The following is a 25,072-nucleotide window of genomic DNA, read 5'->3' on the forward strand; positions in this document are numbered from 1 at the left end:
TATCACATAAAATAAAACAAAGTAGTTATTCCAAACAACTGATGGTATACTTCAGTTCAGTTCACTTCAGTTGCTCAGTCGTGTCTGACTCTTTGTGACCCCATCAACTGCAGCTTGCCAGGCTTCCCTGACCATCACTCCCTCCCGGAGCTTGCTCAAACTCATGTCCACCGACTAGGTGATGGCAGTGGCACTGAACAACCTCTCTATCTGCCAGGAATGCTTTGAGCACCGTTAGATCTGCTGACCCATGTGACTTAAGTGGCAGAGCAGTTTCAGCTGGTGCCCCTGGGCTTCCAGTCTGCTGCAGTCTTCCTGTCTGACTGCTGCCTGTAGACATTAAGCTTCAGCTCGGTGTTGAATATTCTCGACTCTTAATGAATATTGCTTGTACATGTGAGTAGAAATAGGATGTTTGAATCAATTTGCATCTTATCATTATTAATATTATTAATTTTTCTATTCCTGTTCATCATGAGGCAAGATATTCTGACCTACCAAGGCACAAAGTCAGGCACGTGTGACAGTGCTCCATTATCCACTGGAAGTGGGGGTGAAGGAGACAGAGCCTGAGCAGGGCTGAGGGAAAAGTAGCTTGTGTGAAGGAAGTAGCTCACATCCCCATGGCTCCTACTCATATACCACATTCTTGAGCCCAATAAAGACACTGTGGGATATAAAGAGACCACCCAAAGCTGACAGCTGTGGCCATCTAGTTTCTATCTGGGGGTACCCCTAAAGGACAGGGCTGAATGGAGACTTGCCCAGGAGACTTGTAACAGAGCACAGCCAAGTGCAGACCTCAGCACAGCCATACCTATTAGCTATTACTCTGTACCCTGTCACCAGGCAACAAGTCCTGTTCAGCCATTTGCAATGGGCTCCTCCCCCAAGGAAGCAACTGTCAATGAGTGACCATTAGTGGGGGCGTAGTGACCGTTAGTGGGGGCATTCTGACAAAGTCAGTGGAGCAGGGATTGTGAGGTAAGAGTCAATCTTGGCCTTCTCCCCAGGGGGCTCCAGTTCATCCAGCCTCAGACCAGTGGGTGATCTGAGGGTTCAGGGGACATGTAGGGGGCTGTGTCCTGCTGATCTCCAGAGCCCTCACTGTGGGCCCTACTGGCCGGGCCCAGGCCTTGAGGAGGCAGTGACCCTCTCCCCGCCTCTGCCACCTCCTGGCAGCACTGTCTGCCTGGGATGCCATCTGCAGGACCTGCTCCCACATTCCCACCACATGGCCGGCCTGAGTAGCCTGAGGACCAGTTGGGTTGGGCACCCGGCTCCCTCAGCGATAAGGGCTGGGCAGGATCTGAGGACCCAGACCTAAGGGCGCTGCCAGCTGAGCTCTGACTCAGCCAGGACTGGACCCTGGAGGCTAAGTTGTGCCTCAGGCCCTGCCCTTTCTTGTCAGAACAGAGACTAACACTCATGAGATATTTAGGGGAACAGTTACCTGACCATGACCTGACTCCCAGAACAAGGGCTCTGACACCAAGTTGTTTATAACTCACCACGCCCCTGCCTCACCTTTCTAGGAAAGGGCTTCACTGAGAGCTTTCAGGGAGTTTGGGGTTTTTAAGGCATGAGCCATTCCTCTGCTTGCAGGGCCCTCAGTACATCTTTCTGGGCTCCACCCCCTGACCTTCTGTTCTTGTTTAGCCTCCCTGTAAGTTGGGCATAGGGACTTGTTTTTCAGTAAAAGGCAGAGTTTCAGTCAGCGTAATTGCCTGTTTGTTTTTGCCTATAAGGAGAGATGCCAAATGACCAGCTCGATACCAATTCATGAAATGTGGCCAATGGTTTGGTGGAATGATCAGGGCACAATTGTAAGATCCATGAAAAAAGAGTCTTGAAGATGGTATGTAGATAGATTCTTTAGAAACAGGATAGGAAGATAATTGTGTTCCATGTGAGTTAGTAAAAACAAAACAAGACAAACAAATAAAAAAAAAGGGACATTAGCAATCAAGTGACTAAAACGGCCTCTACTATGATTGTCTGTCAGCATCCTGCTCAGCTACCTCTATTTGCTCAGTGACTCATGAACAAAGCAGCCCTGGTGACAAGGACGGGATCAGCATAAGCTTAGCAATGCTGAATTCCAACCCCAGGGCTGCCCTGGCTGTAGACACTGTTGAATGTCCATATACCAACAATGGAGACTGATGCTGAGCTCTCTGAGATGATCAGCCAACTACGTGGTGGCAGATTGACTACCATATATGCCTTTCTTTATAGAATTGGGTAACATCTTGCTTTTAATGGAAAATACACTTACTCAGAAAATGAATTTGCTTTCCTTGTCCACAGTGTTTCCCACCAGACTACCATGACTGCTATATCCACCGTCATGGTTTCCCACACAGCTTTGCTTCTGAACTAAATCCTCCAGAATTCCCTTTCTAGTGTGTTTCTACATTGGGTAGGCTACAAGAGCTGCAGTCCTGGACAACTTCAAGGAGGCTTTGAAATAGTGCACACACACACACACACCTCCTAATGACTTAGTTACACACTCATCTTTGCACTGGTGTAGGAATTTTGAAGCTGCAATGAAATTGATTTAATGAACAGTCCTCAGCAGTCAGTTTTATTAAAAGATATATCATCTTGGGTGGGCCAAACTTAATTAATCAAAAGGCCTTTAAAAGAGGGTGTGCGCGCACTCAGTCGCTAAGCTGCGTCCGAGTCTTTTGTGACCCCATGGATGGAAGCCCACCAGGCTCCTCTGTTCATGGGATTTCCCAGGCAAGAATCCTGGAGCAGATTGCTATTTCCTTTTCCAGGGGATCTTCCTGACTCAGGGATCAAACCCAGGTCTCCTGCATTAGCAGGAGGCTTCCTTACCATTGAGCCACCTGTGAAATCCTGTTAAAAAAGGATAGACCCTTTCTGTGTCCAGAGATTCCAGGCTTCAGTTCATATAGTTTCCAGTCATGATTTTTAGCTCCTGACTGTATGCTTTGCTAACGTTCTCTTCTGTAATCAGCCACCAGAAATGGGTGAGCCAATCCCTTGTAATAAGTATTGCTTCTTTTATTGAATTTCTGTGCACAAAATAATTCATGTTATTAGAGATTATTTCTAACACCACAAAAAGCACTTTTATTTATTACATTTCTGTATTTTTTATTATAATTTTTACACCTGATGGACCAGTGTTGTCACATGATTATTAAGTAAGCACCATAATTTATGTTAGGCATCACTCTTCCTGTTGTACAGTTCTATGGGTTTTGACAAACGCATCATGCCATGTGTCCACCACTGTAATATTGTATAGATAGTTTTACGACCCTAAAGACCCCTGGGCTCCACTTATTCATCCCTCTTTCTCCTCCCCTTCCACCAAACTCTTCCACCAAACTTCTGGCCATCCCTGATCTTTTCAACACCTGTAGAACTTTGCCTTTTCCAGAGTGTCATATAAGTGAAAGCATCCCTTTTTATTCAGGATTTTGAGAATGACTTCTTTCACTTAGTAATAGCTCTTTAAAACTTCTCCACTTCTTTCAAGGCTCAGTAACCCATTTCTTTTACTTGCCAAATAATAATCTATTGTATGAATGCATCAAAGTTTATTCACTTATTGAAGGACAACTTGATTACTTCCAATTTTTGACAATTATGAATAAAGCTGTTCTGAACATCTGTGTGGAGGCTTTCATGTTTTCAATGCATTTGGATAATTAACTAGAAGTGAGATTGCTGTATTACATGGTAAGTAGCCTATATTTAGCTTCACAAGAAGCCCACAAATTGCTTGTACCATTTTATATTCCAACAGCAGTTAATGGATTGAGTTCCTGTTGCTTTGTATCGTCACCAATATTTGGATTTTTCTGTTTATTGGAGTTTAGCCACTCCGATAATTGCATAGTGGTATACCTGTTAAAAGAAATGAATTTTTCATTCTGTCTTACTTTACTTTATACCTTATTTTTGTATTTATTTATTTAGTGGTGTAGCTATAGTGCAGTACCTGAAAACTTTAATCCTAGAACCAGGTTTCTTAGATTCAAATTCCAACTCTACCTTTTGCCCTTGGGTGACATAGGTTAGCTACTTAACATGTGCTTCAGTAACCTTATGGGTTTCCACAGTAAAGAGCTCAGATGCTAAAGAATCCACCTGCAGTGCAGGAGACCTGGGTTTGTACCCTGGATCTGGAAGATCCCCTGTAGGAGGGAATGGCAACCCACTCCAGTATTCTTCTTTGGTGAGTCCAGTGTCCAGAGGTTTTAGTCCATGGGGTCACAAAGAGTTGGACAGGAATGAGTGACTTTCACTTTTTTCAGTAGCCTCTAGGATAAGATATACCTCACAGAGTTGTTAGAGTTATTAGGCTTAGATTATTTTGGAACATATAAATAGCCATGAGTATCTGGGCTGAAGTAAACTCTTTTATTATTTAATTGTATAAAATAACATCATTTTTTGTCAAGAGGAAGCCATTTAGAATGTAAATAATTCCAAATATTGATGGAATTATGGTAATCATTTTAATTTTAAATTAATTTTTAGGAAAACTTTCACATAATGATAACATTCCTCCATTGCTGCAGCATTACCATATTCAGCTATCACTACACTATTTAAATTGTAATTCAGTAACTTCACTGTTGTAGGTCTTTTCACAAACCTTCAATATTGAGAAGGGCAGCCTAAAGAAGTCTTCCTTCCTTCCTCTCTTTCTTTCTTTCTTTCTTTAGTGAAAGGGAGAAGGATACATTTGGTTTTCTTTTTTTTTTTTTTTTTATTTTGACACTTAGATTGTATTTTTTTTTAACTTTACAATATTGTATTTGTTTTGCCATACATTGACATGAATCCACCATGGGTGTACATGTGTTCCCCTTCCAGAAGCCCCCTCCCACCTCCCTCCCTATCACATCCCTCCGGGTCATCCTGGTGCACCAGCCCCGAGCACCCTGTGTCATGCATCTAACCTGGACTGGCAATTCGTTTCACATATGATAATTTACATGCTTCAGTGCTATTCTCCCATATTATCCCGCCCTCGCCCTCTCCCATAGAGTCCATAATACTGTTCTGTATATCTGTGTCTCTTTGCTGTCTCGCATACAGGGTTATCTTTACCGATTTACTAAATTCCTAAATTCCATATATATATGTGTTAGTATACTGTATTGGTGTTACATTTTAACCACCACTATTTTGTAATTTTGTTCGGTCATGGCTTTGACTTGATGAAACTGAGTTCAGTATAATAAATGAAATTGCAAGTTCAAGATTTTGATCCTATATTTATTGTTAACAATTTAATAAACTGAATTCCTAAAATTTCAGTTCTCTCTAGAAGATGCCATAGCTAAGCATCTTAATTTCAATATATAAGCGGATTGTTATTGGTCCTCTGATTCATCTACCACAACTGAATAGCCTGTGGCCTGACCCTACGAAGGCACAAAGTTCAGAGAATTAACTATTACAAACAGTAAGTCTTCTGTTTTAATTTTCTAATGGAGAGTAACTGTAAGTCACTTATGCAAGGAACTGACTTATGTTTCATGGCCTTGAAAAATGTTGCTACCTCAGTTTAAATTAACCATCTAACCACTTTGACCATTTTGGCAGAACTGTCAGTAGTTATATGTCCTAAATTTGGCCAGTTTCATATTAGCATTGTTAAGAAGTTATAGGACTTCCTCAGTGGTCCAATGGTTAGGACTCTGAACTTTCACTGCCCAGGCCCAGGATTCAGTCCTTGGTCAGGAAACTAAGATCCTGCAAGCCACAGATGTGGCAAAAAAAGAAAATAAAACAACTCCACCTCCCTTCCGAAACATTGGTAAAACTCAGAACTAAATTGTGCTTCTTACGGACCTCATATTTAAGAGTTTTTCTATTACATCAAAATTTTCATTGACACCACCAAATTTTAGAGCTGATTGGATTTTTTTACTATATATATATATTTACTACATATATAGTTTTATAATATATATATATATATATCATAAATGTCTTAACTTTTTCATAGAATTTGTCCTGTGAACTTTCAGCCTTATCATGACACTGAGTAATGCTATTTGTCTTCAATAATGTTATTTTTGGTTGTTGAATGTGGGGCCTAATTTTTCTCCCGCATTCAAGAGATAATCCCTTATAAACTCTCCATTCCTAAGGAGTTTTAATGAACAGAGGATATTTTTCAATTCCTATGCAATTAGATTTTATAGAATAATTATTTATTATATTTTTAATATTGATATTTTATAAATCTGGGGAATTTCCAACTATGCTGAGGAATACTACTGGAAAAAACAAAAGAAAGAAATAATCAAATAATAATTCCCTGTACTACTCTGTGCTCTTATCTTGGCAGTGCAAAGCACATTTCTAAGAAAAAAATTAATTTCAACAACACTAATATCTTTAAGGTAAATATTTCCCTGAAACTTGCCTTATCATACAACTATACAAAAAGTAGATAGACTAAAAAAATATGTCAGAATTTTTTATCTGATTGATCAGAGCCAAAGGGCCAGTGATTCTTTTTTTAATATTGAACTAATATATAAAATAGAGTGAAACATACTTTTGTTGTTTGTAAGTCAAAGCCATCCTTAAATGATATTATATTTATCATATCAAATTTTATTTTTTATGCTATACTTTCCAGTTTATTTATTTTTTTAATTTATTTATTTTAATTGGAGGCTAATTACTTTACAGTATTCAATGGCACCCCACTCCAGTGCTCTTGCCTGGAAAACCCCATGGATGGAGGAGCCTAGTATAGGCTGCAGTCCATGGGGTCGCTAAGAGTCGGACACGACTAAACGACTTCACTTTCACTTTTTCACTTTCATGCATTGGAGAAGGAAATGGCAACCAACTCCATTGTTCTTGCCTGGAGAATCCCAGGGATGGCGGAGCCTGCTGGGCTGCCATCTATGGGGTCACACAGAGTCGGACACGACTGAGGTGACTTAGTAGTAGTAGTAGTGGTTTTGTCATACATTGGCATGAATCAGCCATGGGTTTACATGCGTTCCCCATCCTGAACCTCCCTCCCACCTCCCTCCCCATCCCATCCTTCTGGGTCATCCCAGTGCAACACTCTGTCTCTTGCATCAAACCTGGACTGGCGATCTGTTTCACATATGATGATATACATGTTTCAATGCTATTCTCTCAGATCATCCCACTCTTGCCTTCTCCAAAAGGCAAAAAGACTGTTCCAAATGACTGTTCTATACATCTGTGTCTCTTTTGCTGTCTTGCATATAGGGTTATCATTACCATCTTTCTAAATTATATATATATGCATTAGTATACTGTATTGGAGTTTTTCTTTCTGGCTTACTTCACTCTGTATAATAGGCTCCAGTTTCATCCACCTCATTAGAAATGATTCATATGTATTCTTTTTAATGGCTGAGTAATATTCCTTTGTGTACATGTACCACAGCTCCCTTGTCCATTCGTCTGCTGATGGACATCTAGGTTGCTTCCATGTCTTGGCTATTATAAACAGTGCCTCGATGAACACTGGGGTACACGTGTCTCTTTCAGTTCTGGTTTCCTCAGTGTGTATGCCCAGCAGTGGGATTACTGGGTCATATGGCAGTTCTATTCCCAGTTTTTTAAGGAATCTCCACACTGTTCTCCATAGTGGCTATACTAGTTTGCATTCCCACCAACAGTGTAAAGGGTTCCCTTTTCTCCACACCCTCTCCAGCATTTATTGTTTGTAGATTTTTGGATAGCAGCCACTCTGACAGGCATGAGACGGTACCTCATTGTGGTTTTGATTTGCATTTCTCTGATAATAAGTGATGTTGAGCATGCTTTCATGCGTTTGTTAGTCATCTGTATGTCTTCTTTGGAGAAATGTCTGTTTAGTTCTTTGGCCCACTTTTTGATTGGGTCATTTAATTTTCTGGAATTGAGCTGCAGGAGTTGCTTGTATATTTTTGAGATTAATTCTTGGTCAGTTGCTTTGTTTACTATTATTTTCTCCCATTCTGAAGGCTGTCTTTTCATTTTGCTTATAGTTTCCTTCATTGTGCAAAAGCTTTTAAGTTTAATTAGGTCCCATTTGTTTATTTTTGCTTTTATTTCCATTACTCTGGGAGGTGGGTCATAGGGGATCCTGCTATGATTTATGTCAGAGAGTGTTTTGCTTATGTTTTCCTCTAGGAGTTTTATAGTTTCTGGTCTTTTGTTTAGATCTTCAATCCTATGGTGTTAGAACGTGCTCTAGTTTCATTCTTTTACAAGTGGTTGACCAGTTTTCCCAGCACCGTTTGTTAAAGAGATTGTCTTTTCTCCATTGTATAGTCTTGCCTGCTTTGTCAAAGATAAAGTTTCCATATGTGCGTGGATTTATCTCTGGGCTTATTATTTTGTTCCATTGACCTATATTTCTGTTAAATTTTAAAACCCTAGTTTTCAAACAATATTGAAAACAGAGAGATTAAGAAAAATTACCAACAACCTTTTGGATATTTTCTTTTTTTTAAAAGATAGCAAATGGTAGTTTATTAAATTTTTTAATAAATTGTGTACAATTTAGAAATACTTTCCAGGTACACTATTCTTGGACATTTTCTTACAATTGTAAATATTCAGAGCACTTCATTATATTCCACAATGACATTTTTAAGTTTATTTTTCATTCTATTCTGATCTATTGTGTACATATGTTTTTGTGCACATCAAGGAAAATGTCAAAGTGGTTTCGTATTACATTTTCATTACAAAAGGTAAGCTTCCATAAAGGAACAACTGTGAAAAAGATCAAACAGTATCAATTTTCTGTTTTATTGCTCTCCAAAGCAACCTGTGGAATTAAACAATTGCAACTTTGAGCTCTATTGCAAATGATTAATCAGCTAAGACATATTAAATGCTCTTAATATGACTGACAGAAGAAGATACAATTGGCCAACGAAATGGCCAGAGATGTATTAATCTTAGTTTTTAAATCTTTATTTGCACAATGACAGATATAAATATTCAACTCTTTCATTAAATTTATTCAATAAATACTAATGGTTTTCCCAGTGGTCATGTACAGTTGTGAGAGCTGGACTGTAAAGAAGGAAGAATGCCAAAGAATTGATACCTTCGAACTGTGGTGCTGGAGAAGACTCCTGAAAGTCCCTTGGACAGCAAGGAGATCAAACCAGTGAATCTTAAGGGAGATCAACCCTGAATTTTCACTGAAAGGACTGATACTGAAGCTAAAGCTCAAGCTCCAATATTTTGGTCATCTGATGCAAACAGAAAACTCATTGGAAAAGTCCCTGATGCTGGGAAAGATCGAGGGCAGCAGGAAAAGAGGGCACCAGAGGATGAGACGGCTGAACTGCATCACCGATGCAGTGGACATGGGCAACTTGGGCAAACTCTGGGAGATAGTGAGGGACAGGGGAGCCTGGGGTGCTGCAGTCCATGGGGTCACAAAGAGCTGGACATGACTGGGCGACTGAACAACAACAACAGCGAGTATTTATTTAGCAGCTAACAGGCATTAGGCACTAGTCGTTTGGGATCTAGAAGAGCAAACAAAACATAAAAGCCCCTTTATCTCACGGTACAAGGATTATTTTGAGAAGACGGATATTTACAGAGGAAAAAAGTAAACATATCGCATTGTATGATAGATTACTTGTTAGATTGTGATAAAAGCTAGGGAGACAAACCGACATTGGAGTAAGAGTGCCTGTGGTGAGATGTGTTAATAGAATAATGAAGGGTGGCTTATCTAATAAAGTTACCTTGAGCAAGCCTCAGAAGAAAGTAAGTGAATAAGCCAAGCCTTGAGGATGAACTCAGCAGGCAGAGAAGATGCCTAAAGCAAAGGCCCCCTCTGTGGACTGTGCCTGCCAGGAACAGCGAGGAAGTCAAGGGAGGACATAAAGTGAGGTGTTAGGTGGTGAGTTTGGAGGAGTCAAGAAGAGCACGCGTGGCCTGACCTAACTTACTGTGTGTATGTGTGTGTGTGTATGTGTGTGTTTAGATCTGTTTAATCAGAAAGAGTGTAAGAAAAGTAGCAAAGTGTATATCTCTGTGTGTTCTTATTCTTTCCTACTAACAGTGCTAAATTCTTTGTCTGATTCTTGGACTTCTCTGATAGCTCAGTTGGTAAAGAATCCACCAGCAATGCGGGAGACCTGGGTTCAATCCCTGGGTTGGGAACATCCCCTGGAGAAGGGAAAGGCTACTCAGTCCACTATTCTGGCCTAGAGAATTCCATGGTCTGTATAGTCCAAGGGGTTGCAAAGAGTCTGACATGACGGAGCAACTTTCACCTTCACTTTTGATTTAATTAAATAACTCTCCGTGTTAGAAATTTTATTTCTAGTTTACATGTGAAGATATGGTCTTCAGATTCTGTTTTTTTCTGCTTGCTAAACACATCCTCTTACTACCTGCCAAAACAGTCTTTCTAGGATCCCAGGGAGGCCATTGAGAAGTGCTAAAGAATGCCTTCAAGGCAGCATGGTGTAGATAGGGTGTGGAAATTGGCCCCAGGTTTATCTGGGTTTGAATCCCAGTGTCACTACTAGTTAGCTAAATTGACACTTATTCCCAGAGCTATACAAATATTTCAGATGATCATTGGTTTCATTGTCTATGAAATGAGTGTAATAATTTCATGTATGTAAAGATGGGTTTCCCAGATGGGACAGAGGTAAAGAATCTGCCTTTCAATGTAGAAGAGGCAAGAGACTCAAGTTCAGTCCCTGGGCTGGGAAGATCCCCTGGAGAAGGAAATAGCAGCCCACCCCAGTATTCTTGCCTGGAGAAATCCATGGACAGAGGAGCCTTGTGGGCTACACTCCATGGGACCGCAAAGAGGTGGACCCTACAGGCACACACACAATTAAAAAGGGAGCTAGCCTTGAATTGCCAGATGTAGATAATATCAGTTCCTTTCTTCTCCCTACCTTTAATTAGAGATAATGGGGATCAAGCGGTTTGATCAGCCTGCTTTGGGGAAATTGATGGAGAAAAAGAGCACGTGTGGCATTGCCCTGTGAGGCAAAGCTCCCTTGCTGGAGGAGAGTTGAGGTGTGTGGTCTGGTCTTTGGCAGGGTTTGTGGTTCAAGGACTGAAAAGAGCTAATGGAAGGGGAGGTGTGATTCAGAATTGGTGGAGGTGTGATTCAGAATTGGTGGAGGTGGAGGTGGGGTGAGTCGTCACATTCTGAAGGTTGTGAAATGGGATGTGAAAGAAAGTGAGGGATTAATCCTGATTATCAGCTTTTTGTCAAGAAAAAAGCTGTAAGGAGTCTATGGGACTATGAAGTGAGGCAGACTGCGGCAGAGAAAGATCCCTTCTCTTGAGTTGATGGCACACTTGAATATGACTCACAAATTCCAGGCAGAAGAGTTGGGACCCCCGACAAATTGGCATTTAAATAGGAAACCAAAAATGCATTAATTGCTTATACAACAAGATGAAGTCATTTTCATTTTATATTTAGTTACATTGTAATACTGTAAGAATTTCTAGGGGTGTTATTCATTTCAAAATTTCTCATTTAAAGAAAAACAATAATATTCTAACAGACGTATTGATAAAGAATAGTATTACCAGAATGAGAAGAAAGTAAAAATAAAACAAGATATTATTTGAATAATATTTTGTAAATTTTATGCAAACAAACTTTCTCTAGATGCCTTGGACTATTAACTTTTTTCTCTTCTCATTTTCTTTGCCCTTATATTGATAACATGAACCACTGACGGGATTGAATTTGTTGTTGTTTAGTTGCTAATTCGTGTCCGACTCTTCGCGACCCCATGGACTGTAGCCCACCAGGCCTCTCTGTCCGTGGGATCTCCCAGGCAAGAATACTGGGGTGGGTTGCCTTTTCCTTCTTGAGGGGATCTTCCCAACCCAGGGATCAAACCCACATCTCCTGAATTGGCAGGTAGTTTCTTTACCTCTGAGTCACCAGGGAAGCCCTGAGAATGAGTTCAGTGAGTAGTTAATTGGAATTGGAAGTCACAGGAAAAACATCCCAAGAGAAAATAAGATTTATAGGGATGTACATCATGGTCTCTAGATTATTTCACTTGTTAGCCAACACAATCTGTTGTCATTATAAGCTATATAAACAGCTAAAGTAATTTAGATTCAGAGATGTTTTAAGGTCTTGTCTTAGTTTACTAGGGCTGCCATCACAAAATACCACAGACCCGGTTGTTTAAAAGACAGAATGCTGTTCTTTCCTGTTCTAGAGGCTGGGAGTTGAGATCGAGTTGGTTTCTCCTGAGCAGTCCATCCTTGGCTTTGAGATGACTGTCTTCTCATTGGGTTCTCTCATGGCTTTTTCTCTGTGCAGATACAGAATTAAGACTCCAACAGAAAAGTGTAGGATGATAATATTAAGTTCAGAACATGCAGGTGGCTATTAAACAATAAAACTGGGATTTTCCTTTTCCCAGAGTCCACAATGAAAGCTGTGCATGTGTAGTGTTTGACTTCAGAATGAGGCCTGAGACTAGAGATACACATAGGAGCAAACAGTGGGTAGGGAACAGGGGTTACTTGAAGAGTCTTATGTAATGGAGATCTATAAATGCTGATACTTAAATTATTGCTTACTTTGCTTGGAGTCAAATTACCTGTAGGCCATTTAAAAATGTGTTGATTTTTTGAATTAATATTTAACTTTTATTGAAGTATAGTTGATTTGCAATGTTGTGTTTATTTCAGGTATACAGCAAAGTGATACAGTTTTACATATATATATCTCCATACATATCTGTGGGCTTCCCTGGGCTTCCCTGGGCTTTCCTTCTGCAGTAAAGAATCCGCCTGCCAATGCAGAGATGATGATTCAAGTCCTAGGTGGGGAAGGTGCCCTGGAGAAAGAAATGCTAACCACTGGTAACCACTAGTTTGGTCTCTCTATCTGTGAGTCTGCTTCTTTTTTGTTACATTCACTAGTTTGCTGTGTTACTGATAGTCCACATATAAGGCATATCATTCAGTATCTGTCTTTCTCTGATTTATTTCACTGAGCATAATACCGTCCAAATTTACCCATGTTGCTGCAAATGGCATATTTTAATTTTTATGGATGAGTAGTATTCTATTGTATGTGAATATAAATACACACACACACACACACACACACACACACATACATATACCATCTTCTTTATCCATTCATTGACTGATGGATACTTAGGTTACTTTCATATCTTGGCAACTGTAAATAATACTGCTTTGGACAGTGGGCTTCATGTACTTTTTTGAAATAGTGGTTTTGGTTTTCTTCAAATATATACTCAGGAATAGAACTGCTAGATCATATGGTAGCTCTATTTTCATTTTTTTTTTCTGTAGTGTCTGTTGTAATCTACATAGCCACCAACAGTGTTGGAGGGTTCACTTTTCTCAGTATCCTCACCAACATTTGTTATTTGTATACCTCATTGTTTGTTTTCTTTAATCTGCATTTCCCTGATGATTAATGACGCTGAGCAACTTTTCATGTGTTGCTATTGAGTATTTTTAAACTGATATGTACAGGTATAAATCTTAACACCTATGCACTTTCTTTTATATTTCTCCCACTTAGATGTGTATCTAGGCCCTTTCCTTTAACAAGAGTTGATACAGAGTGATGAGGGTTTACTTACCACTGACAGATGTCCTGGAAATAACACTGTGTAATGTCCACAGTTAAGCCTGAAAAGGCCATGAGCCACTCAGGTCAGTCTCCTGTTGGAGCCCTCCACCACCAAGAATGAGCTCTGCGATCCTGCCTTCTAGGAGGAAGCCCAGGCCTCTTGGGGTGGCTTTCTGAAACTCCGCCAGCAAACCCAGCTTCAGCTGCAGATGTGGCAGTGACGTCACCTCCAGAGGAGTCTGGCTCCTGGTGTTAGTGTCAACCCCAACTGGTGAGTCTCCTCTCCTGAGACCCCAACATCCTAGAGCAGAAAGAGCCATCCCTACTGTGCCCTGTCTGAATTCCGCACCTTGGGACCAAAGTGGGTGTCACATGCCATGACATGGGGGTTAGTTTATAAAAATATTTTATATTAAAAGCAACGAGAAAAACACACTTGTGAAAAATTCACAGGTTACAACAGAACATACATTAAAATCTGTTCCCTTCCTTCCCTATTCTGTAGCCTTCTAGATGCTATCTCTGGAAGTAATGTTATTTTTTCCAGATTTATTAATGGAACTATCAGATAGTGCTGACACTCTGACATGCATGTTTCTAAGAGCTTTACCTACATTTACTCATTTGCTCTTCGTTCACTATGAGTTCTCAAGTGGTAGCTGGAAGGGAAGTCTTCTGCTTCATTCTGATTTCCTTCCAAAACTGGGTGTCTGAACTGCTGTCCTTTACTCCTTTTTGAATTATATTCCTCCAATATATTTGAAAGTACAGTCCCTAAGGATTTGCCTGGCAGTCTAGTGGCTAGTGTTTCCCCTTCCAAAGTAGGGGGAGTGGGATGTGGGTTCAATATCTGGTCAGGAACTACTATCCTACGTGCCTGGGAGCCAAAAATTCGAAAACATAAAAAACAACTAAGCAATATTGTAACAAATTCAATACACTTAAAAAAAAATCTTATTAAAAAAGAAAGATTCCCTAATTCTTTTTTATAATTTTATTCCTCAATTTCCTTATTTATATACACACACACACACACACACATTTTCCATCAGGCTGACAAGCACTAAAATTCTTCATTTAAAATAACAATATTACCTGTTATTTTCTACCCTCATATCTCAGTTGGGTAATCCTTAGAAAACATTTGACACCATCTTAATTATTGTTTTACTTCATCAAGGACCCACTTAATCTGTTAGTTCAGATATTTGGAGGTGAGGTGAGTCAGCAATGACGGGCTTCCCTGCTGGCTCACACAATAAAGAATCTACCTTCAGTGCAAGAGATACAGGTTCGATCCCTGGGTTGGGAAGACCCCCTGGAGAAGGGAATGGCTACCCCACTCCAGTATTCTTGCCTGGAGAATCCTATGGACAGAGGAACCTGGCAGGCTAGAGTCCATGGGGTTTCAAAGAATCAGATGCTGTTGAACACAGAGGTATACACACACAATACAGGATTCCATACTTTGTAAGGGCACCTAATTTGCTTTAAATGTGGCAACTTTTGGAGAAGGAAATGGCAACCCACTCCAGTATTCTTGCCCGGAAAATCCCATGGACGGAGGAGCCTGGTAGGCTATAGCCCATGTGGTCGCAAAGAGTTGGACATGACTGAGTGACTTCACTTTCACTTTTTCATCCTTCTCTTAAAGTTCTCACTTCTGTGTTTTAGGGGGCTGGTCACTTATCATCCTATAGCCACTGTTCATGACCATGAGAATGGGGAGTGGTTAGGTGTTGAATTATGACCCAGAACACACATTTAATCCTAGAGTTTTGGGTTGTCTAATATTCTTCATGTAGAAAAACAATAACTACACTTTCACCTAACCTACAGGTGAAAACACAGTGAATTGTTTCTTGTTACTTGTTCAGTGAATAGCCATGCTTTACACACAATAACAGATAAATTGTTAAATGAATTGGCAGAGACTGAGAGATAAGTAAGTCTGTACATTTAGATGCATACAGAGAAAAGGAAGTAATACATGTAGAGAAGAAGAGAAGGATTTACATAATTTGATAAGTATATGCATTTTACAATAAGACTATGACATTTTTCAATTGAATTTCAATTAATGTTGCTTTTTATTTCAACTGGAACATATTTTAAATTATTTGATCTAGAAATATCTGGTTACTTAGAAATCTTAGAAATGATTGACAATGAAATATGTACAGGAATAGAATTCATTTTATTCTCAACGTGTTAGCCTTGTTCCTCTTCAACGTGAGATGTTCACAAACAACTATATTTGGGGGGCAGGACTTTTTCTCTCATATACATTATTTTCTTAATCAGAGAGGAATCTGTGAACCTGGGATTCAGTTTGGAAATAAAATATTTACTTTGAAAAGCCCAGTTTGTCCATAGAAACACACTTTCTGGACAGTAGCTGTTGGGCTCATCCTGTGCAGAGTCCAGTTCACTCTGAAAAGTTCTGTGATGAATCGTCTCCACTGTAATGTGATAATGCACATTCTACACCAGGTGTCGCTTTGTGAGCTGAGAAGTTCACATATGGTGTCAAGTGAGAAGAGCTCACCTTCAACCTTGAGAGTGAAAATGGGCAACCTGAACTATTGGTCTGGAGGTAGGTTCCTACTGATCCTCTGTAGGCTGTTTCTTCAGATGGGCTGGTTAACTTTTACTGACTTTTTTGCCTCATTTGTTTTTTTCATTTCCATCACTTTACAGAGATATAAATGTATTTTATAGTTTTGTTTGATTCCTTAATTTATATTTTTTGGTTCTTCTGTCAGATAGCTGCCTTAAATATCTTCCTAAATTAGAAAAATGTACAATTGCCTGGTGATAGTTTTGTACACACTCTTCCAGAGAACACATGGAAAGAACCGAAGCAGGAGAACCATGAGGTCTCCCCATCAATGGACATTGCACGAAAAGGGAATTACAGCTCAACAGACAGGAGGGTCATAGGTCTTAAAGCTGGCATGCATTTTAGTGTTTCTTTTTCCCCATCCATTAGGTTATCATTAGTTAATATGCAGAAGCTGTACCTCATTTCTTTCCTGCTCCTCTCCTTTGCTCTCCTTCATCCAGCAAAGAGAATGATTCAATGGCAGCTCAGTACATAGTTACTAACCTCCCACATGCATACACTCCACCCTGTGTCTCCATCAAACAAAAAGAAAACACTGAGGGATTGGTGAGCAGCCTCACCAGTGTCCTGACAGCTACTCTGTGTCTCACTAATTCCCCAGGTGGACCTGGTGGAGGAACTTCCCCAGGGCTGGAATGAAGAACAGGAACTGAGTACCCTGAAGTTATGGTCACCTCTCTTTATCTGGGATAAGACTATTGCTTCACTTCCTTCTTTTTTATTCAGTCGAATACAATTATTTTAGTCTGACAATGTACATTATCACTGATGCATACAGTTTACTTGGTTGCTGAAATATTGAGGGTATATCAATTATCAACACAGACCTGATTCAAAAGGACATTTTAAAACGAAAGCGTCAGTTACTACTGTATAACAGTAGTTACTTTCCTCAGCAGAAATTTTTCCTCTTTGAAAAAGAATTTTGTAATTGTTGGTCAAATGGAAACTGAGAGATCTTACATGAAATAGGCCACGCTTTTCAGCAGGGGAGCCTTTCTATTTTCTTTTGGGGCCATTGAATTAAGGACTTTCAGTTTTCTGAGAAGAAAAATCAGAGAACAGAAGACTTAGTGCAGAGAATGAAAGATGCTGACACCCTCACACCGTTTTCTTTTCTCTCATCACAGGTTTATGAAACAGCCAGAGATTTCTTCATATTCAGGGATATACATCCCTCTGCTCAGATACAATCTAATTGGTGAAGGTGGAGCTCTTTGCTGCCTCAATTTGGGGAGGAGCCCTGAATTTGGGTTCTTACAGGTGGTGAGACCAAGAGATTGACCTCCCAGAAAAAAGTGCTGGCCCAGTTCTAGTGTCTCCAGAAGCAACTGCATCATTTAGATGGTGTGGGATTGTGTGAAGGAGGGTGTTTAGAGGTGGGCATGTGTTGAAACCACATAGTATGACTGTGAATCTACAGGTCTGTGTATTTACTCAGAAAAAAAAGAGGGACATGTGCCCTCTTCGGCCTCACCTTTTCATGCCATGCCTGTCGTCCACACTTGCTCGTCCAGGTCTTCATCATCATCAATGACATCCCCAAAAGCATTCCTCAAAAAGATGAACAGAGAGTTTTCTGACATCTAGAAGGAAGAGATCAGTCAGGCAGGTCCAAGCCCTCCCAGGGCAGGAAAGCAACCATATGGGGTAGCCAAGGGCAGTGCAAACTTCATGGGGCCCGCTGAGCTGTGTGGGTCTAGACCTACTGACTCCAGCCTCAACTCCTGCTCAGGCCACTCGTGGTGACAAAGCCCGGTTCAAGGGTGCAGACCTGAGGTCAGGAGCAAGGACGATGCTAAGAAAGTGGAGGAAGAGGGCTGCAGAGAGATTTCATAGATTTTATATAAGGTCCCAGGAACCCAATTGCCTGTGAAGACCTGGTCCTCCAGAATGATAATCATAAAAAGATGGAAAGAGGAGATGGGAAAGGGTTACAAGGAGGAATCTATGGATCAGAAAAAGGGGGGAAAAAATTAAAAGATATGAAAGAAGAAATAAATATCTTCCATATTCTTGCTCTTCTTCTCTCCTTCTTCATTATCTGCCATACAGTTATCTGGTGTCGGCGGGCAGCAGTCATGTGGAGTGACTGTGAGAGAGCAAAGGGGAGATTTAGAGTCAGGATGTGACCAGGGGACGCTGTGCTCCTCGGAGCCCGGACTTGGGCCCCTGGTGTCCTTGTCTCCAGGGACCTCCCAGGGCCTCGGTGTTTTACCTCTTTATTGAAAACGTGGGTCTCTGACCTCCAACATCCTGTTGCCACCCTCAACATGTCTACCTGTGTCCAGGAATGAGGCTGTGCCTACCCGTTCCTCCTCCAGGTGCTCACTGTCTCCGTGCATCTCTGCCCGTGACCTTGTGAGAGAGCCATTTCCTAGGCAGGTTGATAAGAAGTCTAGGGGTCCCCAAGGAGAGAGGGGTCTGGAATTCTCAAGGAGGAAGAAAGGACAAACTTATTTTTTTCTCTTTCCCTCTACATTCCTTAGGATTATATGACAATCATGTATCAAGCTCGAAGACAGTGTCTGGAAAAAACCTTCTGGCTAATCCTGTTATCTTAAAATGTAAATTATGGGAGTAGGTCTAGTGAGGTCTTTACACCTCCAGGCATTCTTTTGATTCAGTGTAATAACTGATTGGAGAGTATATAACTGCATTGCTAACACTAGCAAGGGGGTACTCTTTCTCCCCCGCTCTGATGTCTATGTCAGAAGCTTTCTCTATCTCTTTTATACTTTAATAAACTCTATTGCACAAAAGCTCTGAGCGATCAAGCCTCGTCTCTGGCCCCGGATTGAATTCTTCTCCGGAGGCCAAGAATCCTGGCGTCTATTCGTGGTCCAGCAACAACCTTTCATTTGGAGGCTCGTCCAGGATTCTTTAGGACAAGGTAAGGATGCTTGGAGCTCTAGTTCTTTGTTCTCCTAGTGAACACGTTTTCTGCTGTACTTCACTAAAACTCTACGGTGTGCTTGTGTGAATGAGTGAAACGCCCTGTGCAAAGCAAGTGAGGAGCCCTGCTCTGTGGTTCCACAGTGCCCTCATACGGCTTATGGCAGAAACCTGTCGGCGGTTATACCAACCTGCCAATGCCAAGAGGCACCCAATGTCTCCTTCGGGAACTGAGCAGAAATGGGCAAAGCGTGTGGACTGAGCGCTTCTTTCTTGGTCAAACTTCTCAGTCTCTTTGACCATTTCATAACTCCTTGGAAATTAGAAATACTAACCTAATCTGCCGCATCATAGACTTTCAAGGGACTTGTGATCTGTGCTGTTACTTTGTACTGTTACTTAATCCCAAACTTGGATTGATAATCAGGAAGTGCCTAGCCTCGCTAGGAATCGAAAGTTTGGAAGTTAGATGGAGCTCTAGCTCCAAGAGCATCTCTGAGGTTAGTTACTCAGGTTGGAACTGCAATGGGGTTTTTTCCTTTGGTAACGCTGGCTCTTAGTGGACCAGAGGAGGCTCTTATACTGTTGTGGTGATGCTTGGAAGGAACATCTCAGTCTTAACGTTCATATCGGTCTTATTGTGGTCAGGAATATACTCAGGGTCGTGCACAGGCACTCAGGTGACAAATGTTTCCCTCAGGGTCTTAGCCTGGGAGGCATTCCAGAAGCTTACTCTGATTGCACCCCGGGTGGCATCAGAGGCAAGCAAGGTTTTAATGGTGAAGAACTGGATGTCAGTCAGGGATGCCATCAAGTCTACCCTTGGTGCATCCCCCCCCCCGCCCCCCATCTCGGTGGTAGAACCGGGAGGGACGAGTACGGTGCCTGCGTCGGTAAGGGACAGACTAAGTCCGACCAGGAAAGGAAAGGTTTGGTGTAAAGTCTGTCTACACCCCCATCTAGAGCAGGGAGGGACGTCTCCGGTAGGAAGATGGCGCTGGTCGCTTTTTTCTCTCTTACAGATGGGACAAAACAATTCCAGCCTCACTCCTTTGATCTGTATCCTGAAAAACTGGGATAGACTTGATCCCCAGGGCTTAAAGAAGACACACCTGGCCTTACTATGTGATACTGCATGGCCGCGGTACCCACTGGAGGACGGCAAACGGTGGGTCTCTTAAGTATAATACTGTTTTACAGTTAGACCGGTTCTGTAGAAAACAAGGGAAATGGGTAGAAGTAGCATACGTGTTGCCCTTTTTCTCTCTGTGAAACATGGCAGACTTGTGTCCTAAGGGTACAGATTTGGGTGTGACTCCTTTAGCTCCCTCCTGTTCTCCTACTTTGCTAGATAAGATGGAGGACAGGAGACAAAGAGATAAAGAAAAGCAGATTTGTCCAAACTATCCCTGCGATCATATGCACAGAGCAGCCGGAGAGACTGCGAAACAGCCACACAAGCTGTTGCCTCTTCATGAAGCACGCACTGGGAGAAATAATCAGTCTATGAGCGTTAATAAGCCTTTTTCTTATTGAGAAATACAAAGAATCAAGGAGGATCTGGGAGACTATTTAGAGGACCTAGAAAAATATATTAGAGCTTTTAAAGGTGTTACTCTGCTTTATGACCTTACTTGGAATGATGTGATGTATTATCTTGGGACCAACACTGACTCCTGACTCAGAAGAGTTGAGTTTTGGGAAAAGCGGTGGCTTATGGAGATGAATGGCTTGGTAATGAATCAGCAGGGAAGAGGAGAGACGAGATAGCCGCCCTCCCCACTGGGAATCAGGCGGTCCCAACTATAGAACCAGACTGGGACTACAACACAGCTAAAGGAAGATGGGATCAGAGTCATTTTGTCGGATGCATTCTTGAAGGACGCAGGAAGGCGCGTGCTAAGCCTTTAAACTATGGCAAATTGGCAAACATAGAAGAGGAGGAGAAGGAAGCTCCTGGTAAATTCCTAAATAGACTGAGAGAAGCCCTTCACAGATTCACTGAGGTTGATCCCGAAAGTGAAGAGGGAAAAGTGATCTTAAAAGATAGATTTCTCACTCAGTCGGCTCCAGATATCTGCTGTAAGCTATTAAAACGGGCGTATGGACCAAATCAGTCTTTATATAATGTGTTACAACTGGCTCAGAAAGTCTATTACGGTAGGGAATATGAGGAATAGAAAGAAAGGCAGAAAAAGACAAAGGAACAGGCGGAAGCCCTCGTAATGGCTGTAAGAGCCGTTCTGAAACAGCCTGAGAAAAATGCCCAGAGTGGGACCCAGGTGAAAAAGGGATGGGCTTGCTATTACTGTGGAAAGGAGGGGCACCTCAATTAGGATTGTCCTCAGGCATCTAAGCTGCCCCTGGCTCCATGTCCAGTCTGCAAAAGACCACACTGGAAGAGAGACTGCCCCCAGAGGCGTAGCTTTCAGGGGTCGGACTCTCAAGACAATCAGGACTGAAGGTGCCCAGGGGTCCCCACACAAGCTCCCGTCCTAATTACACCTGAGGAACCCCGGGTATTAATAACTGTGGGGGGCTAATCCGTTGATTTCCTTTTAGACACTGGGGCAACTTACTCTGTGCTTACTGAAGCCCCTGGCCCACTTTCTTCCCTATCCGCTTCCATAATGGGACTGTCTGGACGAGCCAAAAGGTATTATTTCACTTGTTCTTTAAGCTATAACTGAGACTCTGTGCTATTTTCACACAAGTTTCTGATCGTGCCAGAGTCTCCCTCACCCCTTTTGGGGAGGGATATACTGAGCAAGGTCCGTGTCTCTGTTTTCATGAATATGGAGCCCTCCCTTTCTCTCCCTTTAACTGAACAAAAATGTGTATCCTAGAGTATGGGCTGATGGAAAAATCTGTGGGTCGAGCACGAACTGTTATTCTTGTAGTTGTCAAGCTCAAAGACCCACACTTATTTCCACATAAGAAGCAGTATCCACAGAAACTTGAGGTTAAAGAAGGGTTAAAACCCATCATTGAAAATTTAAAGGAGCAGAGACTATTAATTCCCTGTAACAGTCCATGCCACACTCCTATTTTGGGTATAAAGAAATCCAATGGTAAATGGAGACTAGATCAAGGTTTAATAATAAATGAGGCTGCAGTTCCTTTACACCTCGTGGTGCCTAATCCTTACACTCTATTGTCTGAAATTCCTGAAGGAGCCAAATATTTCTCAGTAACTGATTTGAAAGATGCCTTCTATTCAGTGCCTTTGGCAGAGGAAAGTCAGTTTCTATTTGCCTTTGAAGACTGTAGGCAGCCAGCTTCTCAGTTAACCTGGACAGTTTTGCCCCAGGGATTTCGTGACAGTCCTCACTTATTTGGGCAGAGTTTGTCACGGGATTTACAAAACTTTAATAGCTCCGAAGTGGTGGTGTTACAATATGTAGATGATTTTCTGCCCTGTGCCGAGACAGAGGAAGCTTGTTCACCAGCCTCAGAAGATTTCTTAAACTTTCTGGCAGGCTGCGGTTACAAGGCATCAAGAGAAAAGGCTCAGCTTTGTCAACAGTCTATTAGATATCTGGGCCTAATGATATCAGAAGGGACTAGGGCCATAGGCCCTGTGAGAATTAAACCTATACTAAATCATCCCCTACCTATAACTTTAAGACAACTGAGAGGCTCTTTAGGAATCACAGGCTACTGTCTCATTTGAATTCCGGGTTATGGGGGACTTGCCCAGCCTTTATATAAACTTACAGCTGAAACTCAGCAGTCCCAAACCGACAAACTGTTTGGTCTCCAGATACTCAAAAGGCTTTTAAGGATCTTTAGACTGTTCTCCTGTAAGCTCCGGCTGTGAGCTTGCCCACAGGGTCAGAATTTAATTTGTTTGTCACTGAAAGAAAAGCGTTTTGACACAACCCTGAGGGCCTCACCAGCAACCTATTGCTTATCTAAGCAGAGAACTAGATGTAATTTCATGTGGGTGGCCCCACTGCCTAAGAGTAATTGGGGCAGCGGCTTTATTAGCACCTGAAGCTTTAAAAATAAAAGACGAAACCTTACTGTACTGACTTTTCATGATGCCTTACTGTACTGACTTCTCATGATAAATTAGAGTGATGGAAAAGAAAAAAAAAAGGATGAGGAAAATTCATCAGTAAAAGTTAACCAGCCCATTTGAAGGAACAGCCCTCAGAGGATCAGTGGGAACCTACCTCCAACACAGCAGTTCAGGTTACCCATTTTCAAAGGTTGAAGGTGAGCCCTTCTCACTTGACACTATAGGTGAACCTCTCAGCTCACTAGCTGGCATTGGTACAGAACGCATCATATTACCACATTACTGTGGCAACAATACATCACAGATCTTTCAGAGTGAACTGGACTCTGGACAGGATGAGTCCAACAGCTACTGTCCAGAAAGTGTGTTTCTATGGTCAAGTTTGGCTTTTCAGAGCAAACATTTTATTTCAAAAACAATCAGGCTCACACATTCCTCTCTGATTAAGAAAATAACTTATATGAGAGAAAATGGCCTGCCCCCATATTGTTGACAGTGAGCATTTCAGGTTGAGGAGAGATGAAGCTAACACATTGAGAATAAAAAAAGGTTCTCTTCTTGATTAGAAAATCAAATCTTGGTACTGATCACAAGTTTGTGTTCCTAACACACAGTGAAGCCAAACAATACCAATACATCAGGAGCCTGGAGCAGAGAAAGCCTTACTTCAGGGCCACACAAGGACAAAAGACAAAAAAACCTGAGCTCTCAGAAAGCTTTCAGCAAAGCGCTTTTCTAGGGAAGCTGAGGCAGTGGCCTGGTTACTTCTGGGGTCAGAGTCTTTGTTCTTGAGGTCAGGTCATGGTCAGGTCGTTATGTTCCTGTAAACCAAATGCTACTCTGAGTTCTGACAAGAAAGGGTCAGGTCCCAAGGCACCACCCTCTACCTCGGAGGCCCAGGCCCAGGCCAGGAGGAGGGGTCCTGGGCGGGCAGGTTATCCTGCCGGGGTTCAGGAGGGCATCCATCCAGCACCCAGTCTGGGTCCTCCTGCCAGTGCCCTGCCCTGGCTGAGAGGGCAGGTCTCAGCTGGCAGCAGCCTCAGAGCCAGGTCCCAGACCCCACCCAGCCAACTAAATTGCTGTTATTACAAGGGTGAATGCTGGTTTCAGGCAAAAAATACCTTGACTTAGATCAGATAGAGAGAGACTTCTGCTCTGCTAGGCAAGCCTACGCCCATGCACAGCAGGAAGAAGTTACAGAAGAAAGAGACCTCCGCCCCAATTCCCAAGCAGTATCTTGAGTAAGAAGTCTCTCAGGGGGGAGTTGGTAGGGGAAGCACACTGATTGAAACCGCCCACTCTGGCCAGGCACCATAGTAACCATTTGCATGAGTTGTTTTACCACAGGAGGTCCTGCTAAGGAACATGGAACTAATATGCCACCACCAACTGGAAGAGTTCAGGAAAGGTCAAAAGTAGACACCACATGTCTGACCACCTCCCAGAATCCTCTCTGGCTTCTATCTTGGCTGAGCAAGGCGTGAACCACCAGGAAGGACTCTGAGTCAGAATGATTGGCTAAGGACAACCCGGAAACTTATCCCATCACTATAAAACCAAACAACACCAAAGACTGCAAGCCATGTGACAGAGCTATTCTCCTGGGTTCCCTTACCCTACTGCTCTCCACTCGGGTGCCCTTTCCCAATAAAATCTCTTGCTTTGTCAGCACGTGTGTCTCCTTGGACAATTCATTTCCGAGTGTTGGACAATAGCCCAGTTTTGGGCCCTGGAAGGGGTCCCCCTTCCTGCAACAACCCCACTGTGGATAGCAGATGGCAGCAATCTGTGCTCTGTGAAGTCAGAGCCCTTCAGTAAGACATTGATCTCAGTTGCAAACCTAAGGATAGTGATGCTGAAAGAGTCAGTTCTAAACCTCTCATTTCTACAGGCCCATTAGAGC

General features: G+C 42.0%; 1 long non-coding RNA gene across 1 annotated transcript; it reads left to right on the forward strand.

Annotated features, from left to right (window-relative positions):
- Positions 1-119: 119 nt before the first annotated feature.
- LOC145506670 (uncharacterized) lies at positions 120-24,840 on the forward strand. The gene is made up of 6 exons (XR_014054149.1): positions 120-396; positions 13,768-13,895; positions 16,118-16,220; positions 17,381-19,143; positions 20,168-20,313; positions 21,708-24,840. It is a non-coding gene; the product is annotated as an uncharacterized LOC145506670 (long non-coding RNA).
- The last annotated feature ends 232 nt before the right edge of the window (positions 24,841-25,072 follow it).

This window comes from Giraffa tippelskirchi, chromosome 5 (assembly GCF_054371585.1).
Source record: "Giraffa tippelskirchi isolate mGirTip1 chromosome 5, T2T-mGirTip1v1.2.pri, whole genome shotgun sequence".
Classification (NCBI taxonomy): domain Eukaryota; kingdom Metazoa; phylum Chordata; class Mammalia; order Artiodactyla; family Giraffidae; genus Giraffa; species Giraffa tippelskirchi.